This window comes from Peromyscus leucopus, chromosome 19 (genome assembly GCF_004664715.2).
Source record: "Peromyscus leucopus breed LL Stock chromosome 19, UCI_PerLeu_2.1, whole genome shotgun sequence".
NCBI lineage: Eukaryota > Metazoa > Chordata > Mammalia > Rodentia > Cricetidae > Peromyscus > Peromyscus leucopus.
Genome location: NC_051079.1, coordinates 58,641,986 through 58,656,018, shown reverse-complemented (window position 1 = coordinate 58,656,018; position 14,033 = coordinate 58,641,986). Strand labels below are relative to the sequence as shown.

Here is a 14,033-nt window from a genome sequence, read left to right as displayed (position 1 = left end):
ATTTCCATTTCAAAATAGAAATACTTTGACTACTTTGGGAACTAGTGAAAAACCAATTAACAAAAGAGCAAGCCCTTTATTGATTCTTAATTCCAAATTTAAGGTTGAATAACTGGTAAATACTCAGGCCATTCCTTAAAACTATGGCTTTGGAAAATCCCATTCTTAAATTATTCATGACTTTTTCTTGTATTGTATAGCTGTAAAGGTAGGTATAAAAATATAGCTTGATTAGGACTGCCAAGACTGTCTTTACACAATTTGCAGTCCTCGATAAAAGCAGTGATGCTTATGATGGTAACATGTTTAGACCTACACTAAAATGGACCCACTTAACTCAAGGCATTTGGAACATCTCAAAAGAGATCACTTTTGATGGCTGATGTAGACTACCAGTTTGTCAGGATCTATGATCACCTGGAAGAAAAACCTTTCAACATGCCTGTGATTTTCTATATTAGGTGAATAGAGATGGGAGACCCATTCTAGCTATGAGTGGCACTGTCATATGGCCTTAGTTCTTGGGAAGACGTTAAGCACTAGCATTTATTGCACTATGTTTCCTGAATATAGATGCAATGTACAAACTGCCTTAGGCTCCTATTGCCATGGTTTCCTGTTTTTAGCTAAAAGGGACCAACAGACAAAAGTACCTACCACCCTGGCTTCCCCATAATGATGAACTATCTCTTCAAACTGTTAGCCAAAATAAATCCTTCCTTACTTAAGTTGATTTTGTTGGGTATTTTATTATGACACTGAAACAAATAACTAATATTCAACCTCCTACAACTCAAGTGTGATAATTATGTGAATAACAACCTCAAATTTTTTTCTTTCTTGATGTTTCCAGGATAAGTAAAGTGTAATCATGCATGATTTTATTTAACACTGTCTTAGTATAAACATAATATGTAGCTTCTTGTAAATAAAGCTTGCTGAGACTATGCTATTTGAAAGGTGTTGCTTATCTACACTGTGAATCTGGTAGGAGGATTTCTTAGCCTTAGTACTATGAAAATTAAATATGGAAACAAATAAGCAAAAGAAAAGTTCATTAGAAGCCATTAAAATTTTGTAGAAACAATTGCATCATTTTATCAATGTAATTAAATATAAACATGTACTATACCTATGTGCACAAAATAATATATTCATATATACTGATATTCATCTATAACAATTCACATAATGAATAGACAGCAAGAGAGAAAGTACCTGAAAATACCAAAAGAAAAAAAAAATCTTAACTGTAGGACATCATCAAGTTAGGCTGTCTTTAGGCATCTGAAAGAAAAAGCTGTATTTGTCCTGAACTAGATTTTCTAGAAACTATGTTAGACTATCTATTTTTGCATGCATGTACCAATTCTTCCCATCCTTTGCCATTTTGCAACTAGATATTCACTTTCATGCATTAGGAAATGTGGTCAAATTGCAGAGATTTCAGTTAGAAATGTTATGTTATCTATTCAAATTTTATGCTTTATCTACTGTGCATTTGAAGTAATTTGCTAAAGTTCTAGTTATTTATTTCAATGGCTGAAGTAAATGGTCCCTATAAGGAAAAAAATAGACAAATATTCAACTTCCTCAAAATGGAGTTCACGTGTGCATTCTACCATATCTTGTGGCCAAAGCTCCCATTAATATTGTAATGAAGTGCCTAGCCCAGTATCTTGATGAGAATCATCATAAGAACATCTAAGAGACATTCTCTTTCCTTCTCTCTATCCTTCCCTTCCTTCTCTCAAAGATGCTTTCTAAGAAGAAAGAACCATCAAACTACAATTTCCATGATATGCAGAATCTTCCCCTTAGCTTTGGGCCCATTTTAAACTGTCATAGTTACTCTTGAGAATCAGTCTCACAAAGCATTAATTAAATCCTCTGTCTGAACCAGTTCCCAGTGCTGGACAGGATAGGGCACTTGTTTGCTCAGTTCATTGGCTTGTTTTTGAAGAAAAATAATGACATTGTTTTTGGGTTTTTATCAGTTCAGGAAATATTCTAGTTTGACATGCAAGGATTCAGCTTCTAAAGAATAATTTCATAGGTCTCTATATAAAGTCTATGTCTATTCTACATTATGCCTATAAACATATTATATGTACATATTCCTTAGAACATACATATGTGTAAATACATGTCTATACACATATGTGCATGTATTATATATGTATACCTATATATGTATATCTTTTTTTATTAGAATGCTTTATTTATTTGTTCTTCCCATAAATTTTTGTCATAAAATGTCAGCAATTTTTTCAAATTCAAGCATTTACAAAAATAAAAATAAAAACCATTGTAAGTGGGCTTCTTTTACTTTTGCAAGTATTCTAGGAGGTATTTTGCCTCCCTAAAAAATGACAAGCTGGAGTTTCCCATCCTTCAACTAAGTGTCTATGTTCAATGTCACACATTGCAAAGACATTAAATTCCACTTGTAGTTTCTATAAAAATCAGTCCCATATTCATGAAAACATAACAATATAGGACTCGTTTTCCTATTCTGTGGCTCCCCCACCATCCGGGGAAGAATTGGCTGATGGGCAGGGGTGGGAAACCACATCCCAGTCTAGAAGTGTAACAGTTGGTATCAGGATGCTGCTTCTGCATCCATTCTTCCCTCATTTGGATCATCTTCCCTTCTGGGTGGAAGGCCTGCGGGGACCTCCCCCAGCCCAGGAAGTTATTCTAAAAAAGGAAAAAAAAAAAAAAAAACTTCTCCTGTGTTGCTCACCGGCCTCATATACCCAAATCGTTATTCAAGGGGGAAGAGAGATTGAGAGAGAGAGAGAGAGAGAGAGAGAAGAGAGAGAGAGAGAGAGAGAGAGAGGTTAAATCTACCTCATGTTGCAAAGTTTCTCTACATTCAATCTCAACACTATTGACAATAATAGTATTTTAATTTTATTAGCTTATGTTCATACAGCATAATGACTAAAATTATGATGTTTCTATGCATGCATATCATGGGAGTGACTTTTTCACACACTCCCATTACTCTCTCCCACTCTCTCTTCTAAAGATTCTCTTCTCTTCCCTGGTAGTCCTCCCTTTGTTTTCAAGTCATTTTCATAGTTAGAGTCTGTATATGAGAAAAAAAAATACATATTTGCCTGGTTTATTTCATTGATAATTTCATTTTGGGTAATGGCTCTATATTATTCAATTGAGTGTATATCATACATTTTCCTTTTCCATCCATCTACTGCTGGACATCTGGGATGATTCTCCCCCTTGACTACTGTGAATTGTGCTACATCAATTTGGTCATGGCATGATGCATTTCAAAATATTTCAACTTTTGGGTCTAATTTTCAGATACATCCCAACTCTCTGATATGGCTACACCAGATCAAGATTCACAGCCACATGTATCATCATGTCCCCAGGCAACTGAAGATCTAGTCATACAATTTGTATACTCTATGTTTCCACCTCCTTCGCTAGATCAATACCAGCTCTCAGTTTTATTGTGATAAGTAACTTCTTCAAACTGTAGAGATATTGTTTTCATTTGCTCTAAATAAAAGAGATTAGGCAATTCCAAGAGTGGGAATAGAGGGTGATAGCAAACGAAAGTATACTTTCGTGGTTAAAAAAAAAATAGAATAAATGCTAGTTCAAAAATGTTAATGAGTAAAAATTACCTAACTTTCTATGGAATTTATGGTTATCAAGTAAGGCCATACAGAATTGCGGCTCATAGCCGGGTGGTGGTGGCGCACGCCTTTAATCCCAGCACTCGGGAGGCAGAGCCAGGCGGATCTCTGTGAGTTCAAGGCCAGCCTGGACTACCAAGTGAGTTCCAGGAAAGGCGCAAAGCTACACAAGAGAAACCCTGTCTCGAAAAAACAAAAAAAAAAAAAACAAAAAAAAAAAAAAAAAAAAACCGCTCACACAACGATGACAGCCATCTGATACATCTTCATCAGGCATAGCTGCCCATTGCATCATTGTTCGTGTTAACAATAGACATAAGCCCTATATTAGCCATTTTACAACAGGATAAGCTGATACTCAAACAAGTTAAATAACTAGCCATCCTAATAGACATTAAGAGTCATCACTGAGATTAGAACCCAAGCTGATCAAACCCAAGCCCTTGTTCAGGAGGTTTCATTAATTTAGTTCATTGGCATGGAGGTTTGAGGTAAGAAAAAACAAATAAAACTGATTAATGATTCATGCACTGGAGGGGAATGGCTGAAATTTATCATATATTTTCCCTAAAGAACAAATTCTGAAATTTTGACAATTACAGTCATATACCATATTTAACACTGACACAGAATGGGGAATACATTATAGCAGCCATTTGTTTATCATTTTGAAATACTGGCATGCTTATTGTTAGAAGGCCTGCCATGGAATACCGTGAAGGAAACAATACAGTTTGGGATTTTATAACATCCAGTGTCATGAAATTCTCTATCTAATAATCTCCATGTAATACATGTATATGTTTTGTATGTAGTTTTGTTTTCCTTTTATTTTATTTTACAATACCATTCAGTTCTACCTATCAGCCATGGATTCCCTTGTTCTCGCCCTTCCTGCCCCCTCCCCTTCCCCCCAGCCCACCCCCTATTCCCACCTCCTTCAGGGCAAAGCCTCCCCCCGAGGACTGAGATCAACCTGGTAGACTCAGTCTAGGCAGGTCCAGTCCCCTCCTCCCAAACTGACCCAAGTGTTCCTGCATAAGCCCCAGGTTTCAAACAGCCAACCCATGCAATGAGCACAGGACCCGGTCCCACTGCCTAGATGCCTCCCAAACAGATCAAGCCAATCAACTGTCTCACCTATTCAGAGGGCCTGATCCAGTTGGGGGCCCCTCAGCCTTTGGTTCATAGTTCATGTGTTTCCATTCGTTTGGCTATTTGTCTCTGTGCTTTATCCAACCTTGGTTTCAACAATTCTCGCTCATATAAACCCTCCTCTTTCTCACTAATTAGACTCCCGGCGCTCCACCCGGGGCCTAGCTGTGGATCTCTGCATCCAGATTCCTCAGTCCTTGGATGGGGTTTCTAGCACAACTATTAGGGTATTTGACCATCCCATCACCAGAGTAGGTCAGTTCTGGCTGTCTCTCGACCATTGCCAGCAGTCTATTGTGGGGGTATCTTTGTGGATTTCTGTGGGCCTTTCTAGCACTTTGTTTTTTCCTTTTCTCATGTGGTCTTCACTTACCATGGTCTCCTATTCCTTGTTCTCCCTCTCCGTTCTTGATCCAGCTGGGATCTCATGCTCCCATAGGATCTCTTTCCCTCGACCCTCATCCTTCATTACTCCATATATATATATATATATATATATATATATATATATATATATATATATATTTGTATGTATATGTATATCTTATTCAATATTCCCAAATACACTGCCCCCCCATTCAAATCATCTTAATGAGAAAATATTTCGTGCATTGAAAGACAATGGATCTAAATAATTCTTCACTTTATAGTCTGAGTGATTATCATCCAGATCACTAATCAGGATTTTCATTTCTCAGAACCAAGTTCCTCTTCCTCTTTAGGATAATGAAAATCTAAGTTTTAGCTATATTACTCTAACACAGAAATTTATTAAGATTTAAAAAAAAAACTCACCCAGCCGCTTGTTCTCTGTACCTTATCCAGTTGTGGTCTCCATGTTATCATCATCTACTGCAGATAGAAGCTTCTCTTTGGGGGGCTGAGAGAGGCACTAATCTCTGAGGAGAACAAGTCATAAGGATTCCCATTTAGCAGAGTCATAGTAGTATATTCTCTCCTAGGGCCACAGTATACCCCGTCTAGCCACAGGTACTTGGCCCTGACAATAGTGCTAGGTACAGGTTTCAACTTTGGCGTGGAACTTACATCCAATCAGAAAGTCCCCTGACATCTGTGCCACTATTGTGCCAGTCGGCATGTCTTTCCAAGACAGTTATTAGAGCCCACAGAGCTAATAGCTAGGGAGGATGGATTGTTGTAGAATGTTATATTAAGGTGTGTTACTTTTGTTTATGTTACATTTGTTTGACTCTGTGAAGTTGTGTTACACTGTCTGTCTAAAACACCTGATGGTCTAATAAAGAACTGAATGGCCAATAGCAAGACAGGAGAAAGGATAGAAAGGGGCTAGCAGGCAGAGAGAATATATAGAAGGAAAAATCTGAGAAAGGAGAGATCTAGGACCCAGAGAAGGAGGAGGGCTCCAGGAACTAGCCACCCGGCTACACAGCCAGCCACAGAGTAAGAGTAAGAGTTACAGAAGTAAGAGAATGGGAAAAGCCCTGAGGCAAAAGGTAGGTGGGATAATTTAAGAAATGCTGGCTAGAAGCTAAGCCAAGCTAAGGCCAAACATTTATAATTTGTGTGATTTATTTGAGAGCTGGGTGGTGGGCCCCCAAAAAAGAGTAATAAAAAAACAACAACTGATAATTATTTTTCTCCCCTAGTATCAGGTAGAGCACTGGTTAAGGTGCAGAATGTAAGAAACGGGACTTCTCAGCCGTAAATGTCACATCTACATCACACCCCATCTTCCCAAGCCTCAAGGATCAGTATAGAAGAATAGGTAGAAAGATTATAAAGTGCAGAATTGGTAGACGACTACAAAGGAGCTATTTTCTGGACACAGAAGACCAGCTGCACATATTGTCACACCAGTTGTGGTAGCATGCATAAGATCTGAACAACCTCAAGTCACACAAAACCCTAGGGGGAAGAGGATAGGTGAGCACAGAGTCCTACCCCTATCTAAGGAGCTAATGGCAATTGAGAGCTCCTGGGAGATGAAGAGTTAGTTTTCTTTAAGGGTCTTGTCACTGAAATGTCAACCATGCTCCAATGGACACCCTCATATTCTAAAGTATAGGGGTAGCATAAGTTGTACTTGATGGGGAGTTGTGGTAGCGCCCGCGCTAGCACCACCACCACCCATTCACCATGTCCTAGCGAGGGGCTGTGGATTAAAAAATAGAGACAAGAGACAGCAAGTCATTCGCCACAGCAGAATGCCAAATGCCATTTATTGAAAGAGGGAGAAAACCTTAAATACAGGCTTACAGCACAATGGAGGATCCCCGGAGGGCAGAAGTTCACTACCCAATGTTCTACATTCTTGCATCTAAACTATTTACACCAAGTGCAGGATACATGAACAAAGAACCTCTGGTGAGTGTTCAGTAAGAAGGAAATCCGCAGGGATTCAGCATAGGGAGGACATCTGGTCAAGGTCAGCAAGCAGGCAACAGTTTACTCAATATGGGAAGGCCAGGGTCCACAATGAAGAAAAATATAAGGGACACAAAATTGAGTAGGTAGGGAGTGGAGGTGATTCTCGTAGGAGCTGATGAAGGGAAGTGGAAACATCAAACAATTGTTTGAAATTCTCAAAGAATGAAGATAAAAGGAGAGAAAATTAAAGCCTAAACCCATTTCCATACAACACTCTTAACTTCATCTTTCTTTAAAGACGAGTAATATTCTGTTAAGTTGTATGAACTTTGTGTGTGATGTTCTTATTTATTTGCAAGTTTTATAGTAAAATTTAGTTTATTAAAACAAAAAAAAAATCACACAAAGAAACCCTAAACCAGACATAGGAGATAGTTGGAAGTTAAAATTACTTTCTTCCAAAGAGGGTACTTATTATTTCTCCATATTTATCCACTTTCTCCTTGTGGTATCTACATTTACATACCAAACAGTAAGAGAGAAGTAATGTTTGTCAAAATACAGAGATTCATGGGACAGATTCCCTGAAGAATGGGCACTTATTCACCTTAATAGTATTTTTAAGAAAGAAGATACAATTAATTCTTCCTATAATGGCCCAAATGTGCTCTGAGTATTACCTTATACTAAAGACACAGAAATATAGAGCATAATTTTAGACTCAGGACTAAAGGGTACAGGGAAAGTTTGGTCAATGGGTACCTTGTTTCAGTTAAATGGGAATACAAAATTCTGGTTTGCTATTACACAGTGGTGTGATTGAGATAGTGATTATGTATTATAAGTCTCAAAAATCTAGAAAGAAGACTAGTGGGTGCTTTAGTGTGAAATATAGAAAGTTTAAGGATGCAGCTATGCTTAACTACATTGCGCAACGCATACTTGTATAAAAATTCTGTGCAACTATTTACTACTATGAACATAGTCTGTGTTTTTAATGTATGCATGTTTCAAAAGTTTGTTAAATTAAAAACTTAAAAACAAGTACAATTATACTTTTTTGAATCAAATCCAGTAAACTGTGGAATGTTTTTCAACATCTTCCAGTACAATGACTACAATTCACTAGAGGAAACAAGTAGATCTAGGGTGTCTAAAGGGACATTTCTGACAAGCTCCATTTAAAAATCTAACATAACAATATTGGGAAAATGGGATAAAAGTGATAGAAAAGGCATTAAATATTGAACTTATATAAAACTTCCCAATGAAATCTTTTCAATTCTTTCCTTTAATGAGGAACTTAAGCTCACTTTCATGAAAATAGACTTTTATGTTTGATTTTATGATTGAGCTGGCTACTGGCAATTCCTGATCATGATTTTTAATATTTCCTCAAATCCTTGAGAGTCACATCAAAAACTACTTCGTTCACATTGAGGTAATAAAAAAATTTTAAAACCATTTTGTACTTTTATAGCTGCTTAAAATCTAGCAAATTGAAATTATACTCAGAAAAAATTTAAAAGCGCTTCCCTCTCTACCACTAAGTAATGTGCTATTGACATTTATTATAGTGTTGCAAATAGACTGCATGTCCAAATAAACATTTGTATACAACTCATCTCAAAATAGCAGGCATCTAATTTGCCATATATGTATCTGTTTTTCCAGAGGGTATATTGTAGCTAGCCTGGATACAACAGAGCATCCATCAAAAGCACACATTTAGGAGCTGCCTGCTGAGGTTGCCACTTCAGGAGCTCCCTCCTAGCTTCTGTCACCCTCACACCTGCCAGGTCACTGTTCTGAATGTAAGATCCATCTGAGGTAACCTAGGCTGCTTTTGCTGAGTATGGCTGGCATTTGGGAGTTAACAAAATAGAGGTAGGTGATGTTCTCAGCCCATGAAAGAATATTGTGTTGCTACGCTTGACAGAAAACATGAACAGGTCCCTTTGTATCCATAATATTTGCACTGACATTATTTGATACCAGGGACATTTCTGTTGGCTTTAGGCACCCTAAGAACTTTAAAATGTGTAGAGACCCTCAGCCAAACATTACACCAAGCTTGAGGAATCCTGCTGAAGGAAGGAAGGATTGTAGGAGTCAGAGGGGTCAAGAACACCACAAGAAAACCCACAGAATCAACTAACCTAGACTCATAGGAGCTCACAGAGTCTGAACCTACAACTACAACCAGGAAGCCTCATGGGACTGACCTAGTCCCTCTTACATGTATGTGACAGTTGTGTAGCTTGGTCTTCTTGCAGGACTCCTAACAGTGGGAGCAGATGCTGTCTCTAACTCTTTGTCTGGCTTTTGGGAACCTAGTACTCATACTGGGTTGCCTTGTTCCACCTTAATACAAGGGGAGGTACTTAGTCTTACTGTAACTTGATATGCCATGTTTTGTTGATATTCAGGGGAGGTCTGCCCTTTTCTGAATAGAAATGGAGGAATGGATTGGGGAAGGGGGCTGAAGGGAGGTGGGGGGAGGAAATGGGAGGAAACGAGGGAGGGGAAACTGTGGTTGGGATATAAAATAAATAAATTTAATAGAAAGTACTTAAAAATCTTTTTAAGAGAAAGTCTTGCAAAAATGAATTCTTAACCTCCTAGTGTACTAGGTCATTAGGAAGGTTTGGCAGGGACAAGTCTGAAAAGAAACAGCTTATTCAGACACAGCTTTCATTAAACATGTATGAAGATATGCATAGGATCATTGTGGAACAACCAAGTGTTCTACTGAAGAAATCTTTATTGTCTGGAGCAAATGAAGTGCATGGGTTACCATAACCATATCTATTCATTAAAATATGTGGCAAGCCTATTTTTGGAATAGATCCCATCTTCTCCAAGCCTTCAAGAACACAGGAAAGGGGCACCCCAGAAGGAACAAGAAAGGGAGATCTGGGAACAGTGTTAAGTGTGTCTCAGTTTTGTTTTGTCTAAGTTGTCTGGCCTATTGCAGGCTTTGCAGCTGCAGCTCCCAACATCTTAACACCAACATCAAGATACTAGTTTATTCTGTGAATATGATTACAAGTTCTTAATTCATTGTTTCAAAAGCCCGGACTATGTCATGTAGCTGGAGTTTTCTCTTCAGGTCCCGCCAAACCCCGACAGTCCGACAGCCCACTTATAAAATAAACACACAGATGCTTATTTTATTTACAAACTGTATGGCCATGGCAAGCTTCTTGCTAACTGTTCATATATCTTAAATTAACCCATTGCTATGAATCTATATCTTGCCACGTAGCGCGTGGCTTACCAGTGTCTTCACATGCTGCTGGTCATGGCGGCGGCTGGCAGTATCTCCCTCACTCAGCCTTCTACTTCCCAGAATTCTCCTCTCTCCTTGTCCCACCCATACTTCCTGCCTGGCCACTTGTCAATCAGTGTTTTGTTTATACAGAACGATATCCACAGCAATGTTACACACAGTACAACCTAGAGGAAGAAATACATGCATAGTCTTAAGGTTTTTAAAGCCACATTAGTATACCTTTCTTGGGACTGGAAATGGATCTTACTCAAAGAAAAATATTATTTCTTTGAGAGAGACAGAATGATCACATTGAGAAAAAAAAGGGGGGGGAGAGACAGGATGATCTCATTCAGCAGAACTAAAATATTGTTGGGCCTGGAGAGATGGCCCAGTGGTTAAGCATGCTTGCTGCTCTTGCAGAGGACTCAAGTTTTGTTCTGAGAACTCACCTTGGATAGATCATCACTGTTCATGATTCAAGTTTCCAGGGATATGACTTCCTCTTCCTGTCTCTACAGATGCACATACACATAAATGCAAAAACAAGTCTTTTAGATAGTCACCAGAAAAACCTGAAATGATTCCCAGTCTTAATGAAACCCAATGTTAGCCACAGCTTATATAAAGCATTGAAAACAAAGGCAGAAACATCTCAAGTAGAATTCCCGAGAACAAGTAGGAGCAGAACAGCCCTCAGGCGCTCAGCTAGATTCCAATTTGTGTTACTCAATGGCCTTGCAAAGTCCAGCTACATGAGTTAAACAGATTTTGTTCTCTAGGAAAGAATGCCATTCCCCAATTCCCTAAATTTTATGCTAAGTCTACCCTGCTATACAATGAAAAAGGACCCAGCCCTTGCACGTTAGACATAATTGTTGCATTCTGTAACATGAAGTATCTACCCCATGCTTTGATTTTCTTTTACCAACATTGGTCACTGGGTCACAACATTATCGATTTTAAGTGATGAAGTGTTACAATGAAGAAATTGTGTTTTATTTTCCACCCTTAGATTCCCTTGGTGGCCAGGAGATATTAATCCTTGGGTTTTCTTCAATCTAAAAATCCACATTTATTTATCATTTTATTTCTAGAAACCAAGCCCAAGCACTTTGCTTTTGAGAATCTAAAATGACACTGCAGTGGTAAGGCACACCACTTGATTGTGTTGTGGTGGGTATGCTGTCAATGGGTCAGGTGATTTAGTTGGGGTTACTGTGGGGGCCCACAGAGACTTTATAGTGTGGCTTTATTCCATCTTGACTTAAGGTCGGAGAATCCAAGTTTGTTTTGCCCCACAAGGCTGCATAATAGGATGTTTTGGCCAAAGGCATGGTTACCAGGTGTCTTATACTGTGACATCTATTTACAGGATGTTTTGCCCTAAGGTGTTGCTACTAGATATTTTAAGAATTAAGGCAGTGTTTATACTTGTTTGTACTTTGAACCACTGTGTGCTTGAAAGGGGAGGTCTTTTACCTTCCCCTTGCTGTTGTATAAAAAGTTCATGAGGAATAAATTTAGGGTAACTGTGGTATTGATCCAGAGCCCTCCCGATGCTGTTCTCTGTCTCTGTCTTTTTCTTTTACATTGTCTATATCTCTATTTTTCATATCTATTATTTATTAATCCTCACTCCTCCCTTCAAGGACTGTTTGATAGTCAGGCATGGCCCAGCAGGTTACTGTTGCTATGATGAAACACCATAATCAAACCCAAGTTGGGGAAGAAAGGATTTATTTGACTTACACTTCTACATGGTAGTCCACCATTGAAGGACACCAGGACAGATACTCTAACAGGACAGGAGGCAGGAGCTGATGTAGAGGGCATGGGGGTTGCTGTTTACTGACTTGCCACTTGTGGCTTGCTCAGCCTGCTTTTTTATAGAACCCAGGACCACCAGCCTAGGGATGGATCCACCCACAGTGGGCTGGGGCCCTTCCCCATCATTGATTAAGGAAAGACCCTACAGGCTTGTCTACAGCTGGATCTTATGGAGGCACTTTCTTACTTGAGGCTCCTTCCTCTCAGAAGACCTTAGCTTGTGTCAAGTTGATATAAAACAATCCAGCACAATAGAAAGTTAAAATGGTATACAAATTCTTTCCCCTCCCCTTTTCTCATCTCCCTTTTCCCTGTCTCTCTCACCTCCCACATGCATCCATGCACAAACACACAATAGAATAAGATATACCTGCCCACGGAAAGAATAGCTTTGAAGAGTCTTCTGTGACTGTGAGTCAGAATTTTCAATGTTATTATTTAACTTTCAATTACCAGTTCTTTTGAAGGGCAAAATGCCTATTTCAGGATACTTACATTCTAAGAATGAGTTTGCTGCCACTGTTTTGAGCACAAAACAGAGTTATAAACACTTTAGTTGACAGAACACTTGTTTCAGCATTGGATTTATGTGATTTCACCTGTTCATTTGTGCTAAGACAGACATTTAAAATAGATCTGGTCTCTATAACAATTTGTGAAAGTGACCTTTGGAAGTTCTCAACTGCTATCAGATATTCTGTTTCAAAGACAGATGTAGTTTCCAGATCCCTCCTGTGTCCCAGCCTAGGGCAGCAACATCTGTAGGATAACTTCTGATCATCATGCCAGTACCTCACTTGAAGAGGCTCAGCATAGGTGGCTCATGACAACAGCCACCAACACTCATCTTGCACAGGTTTCACAGACAGGTTTTATTTTTTTTTTTTATTGGGACTTGGTAGAATTTTTATAACTCATTATTTTTTATTGCTGTCTCCCCATAACAGAAAATGACTATGTAAAGAGTGTTAAAGAATTGGAGCTATAAAAAATAACTTAAACATTGTGTGTGAAACTCACATCAGAAGTTTTCATATTGGTTGGGAATCAGTAATCAAGATATTTTTATACAGTGTCTTCTCAGTCTTCTGTGTTGATCAATTTCTGCCTAGTGTTTTTATACTGAATTCTCTGTGTCCTCCTTCAGTTCCTTAAGGGAATAAAATGGAATCATACCATTAATGCTGGCAAGTGTGCCATATGGTCTTCATCTTCCTTCCTGTTATCTGTTTTCCCTATATCATTTATCATCTTTACTAGGATAAATTAAGATATCATTTAGTAGTTTCGAATTTATTGTGTCTATGTACAACGCAAGGACTCTTCTATGTGAGCAGTGAGTTTTCGTTGACAATATTGTGCTTTCTACATGGTAATGCCTCACTACACATTTTCAGTAATCAGTGAATAAATAAGTAAATGAATTTGTAAATAAATCAATAAAGCTAAAAGCAAAAATAATTATGTATGCTTTATTGAAATGATTTAGCTTGGTAGAAAAGGTAAAAGAATTGTCAAATGAAGCTTTATTTTGCTTTTGTATTGTGTAAATTAGTTTTAATGTAAAATTTATGATTAATTTTCCAAAATCTATTTTCCCTATTTGATGCTGCTAGTCAATAATTTTTACTCTCCAATCTTCATACTAACATTTTATATTTTAATCTGTATTTATTCTTTTAAATTTATGTATATATATGTATGTGCCTGTATGGGTTTCTTACAACATGAGTGTAGAGGACTTCTGAGGTCAT

At 38.1% G+C, this 14,033-nt stretch overlaps 1 long non-coding RNA gene across 1 annotated transcript; it reads right to left on the bottom strand.

Annotated features, from left to right (window-relative positions):
- Positions 1-5,627: 5,627 nt before the first annotated feature.
- On the bottom strand, positions 5,628-13,670 carry LOC114690181. The gene is made up of 3 exons (XR_003734041.2): positions 13,300-13,670; positions 10,902-10,964; positions 5,628-5,725 (listed from the first exon to the last, which is right to left on the bottom strand). It is a non-coding gene; the product is annotated as an uncharacterized LOC114690181 (long non-coding RNA).
- Positions 13,671-14,033: the final 363 nt, after the last annotated feature.